This window comes from Empidonax traillii, unplaced genomic scaffold (genome assembly GCF_003031625.1).
Source record: "Empidonax traillii isolate 1590-97213 ecotype Southwest subspecies unplaced genomic scaffold, ASM303162v1 scaffold5066:size8945, whole genome shotgun sequence".
Classification (NCBI taxonomy): domain Eukaryota; kingdom Metazoa; phylum Chordata; class Aves; order Passeriformes; family Tyrannidae; genus Empidonax; species Empidonax traillii.
The window spans coordinates 1-1,223 of NW_020960259.1; the positions used below are offsets into that span (position 1 = coordinate 1).

At 63.0% G+C, this 1,223-nt stretch overlaps 1 pseudogene; it reads right to left on the reverse strand.

Moving 5' to 3' along the window:
• Positions 1 to 6: 6 nt before the first annotated feature.
• The window catches only part of LOC114073040, an 8,643-nt pseudogene continuing 7,426 nt past the window's right edge, over positions 7 to 1,223 (reverse strand).

Below are 1,223 nucleotides of genomic sequence, written 5' to 3' on the forward strand. Positions count from 1 at the left end.
GGTGGCCACCACGTGCTCCGGCAGCTCCTGCCCATCCTGGAACCACCTCACCTGCACCGGGCAGGGTAGAAATCCATCACGGAGCAGAGCAGGGGCTGGGGCCGGGCTGGGAGCTCGACGGCACCAGCGAGATGGACACGCTGGGGGGCACTGGGAGAGACGGGGGAGACACTGGGCTGAGCTGGGGGGGACTGGGAGAGAGAGTTGGGAGATGTGGGAGTGAGCTGAGAAGGGCTGGGAGTGGAGTGAGAGCGTCTGGGAGTGGAGTGAGAGGGTCCTGGAATTACTTGGGGAGTCTGGGAATCACTGGGAGGGACTGCAAAGGACTGGGAGGAACTGCTAAGGACCCAAGGGGGATTGGGAGGCTGAGCCATGAAGAGGGAAATCTGCGCTGCTGGTCTGCCCGGCATCTGATGAGTCATCAAAGGGAGGCAATCTGATTAGCTGAAGGGGAGAGAGCGGTGGTCCCAGCGGGGCGGAGGCACTGGGAGAGACTGGGATGGACTGGGGGGCACTGGAAAAAACTAGAATGTATCGAAATGGAATAAGAGGCAATGGGAGAGGCTGGGATGGACTGGGGGCCACTGGGACGGGGGAGAAGACGACGGGGATGGACACAGGGAGGGCTGAGGGATCTGGAGTGATTCCCAGGGAGGGTTTGAGGGGCTCCAGGGTCGTTACCGGGTCAGGGGAATTCCCAAGGGGACCCGCTCTGCCCCGCACTCACCTCTCCTCTCCACGCTGAACGGGGTGACAATCCGGTAGTTGTGCCGGCAGTACGTGTCTACCAAAGCCCGTCTGTCCTCCAGATATTCCTGCTGGCTGTTCCAGTGCCTGGCCTGGTACTCCCTATACGGGGTGTCCCCCACAAAGACCCCCACATCGCTGTCGAAGTGCACGAACTGCTGTCGGTTGTAGATGAACCTCCCCAGGAGCCTCACCCCCTCGGTGCCGTTGATGAAGTGACACTCGGCCTTTCTCAACTTCTGGAACACCCCTGTGTGTGCAGGACACGGGTCAGGGGGTGCCCTGTTCCCACCCCCATCATCCTCCAGCCCCCCACAAGCAGGTTGGGAGCTCAGGGGGCCACCCCAGACCCTCCTTTCCCACCCCCCTCTGCCCCACGGCCCCCGCAGCACCGGCTCTTGGCTGGGGGGGAACCCCCCCATCAGCCCCCCCAGGATGGACAGGAGGGTTGGGGACTCCCCCTCCCAGTGTGGATC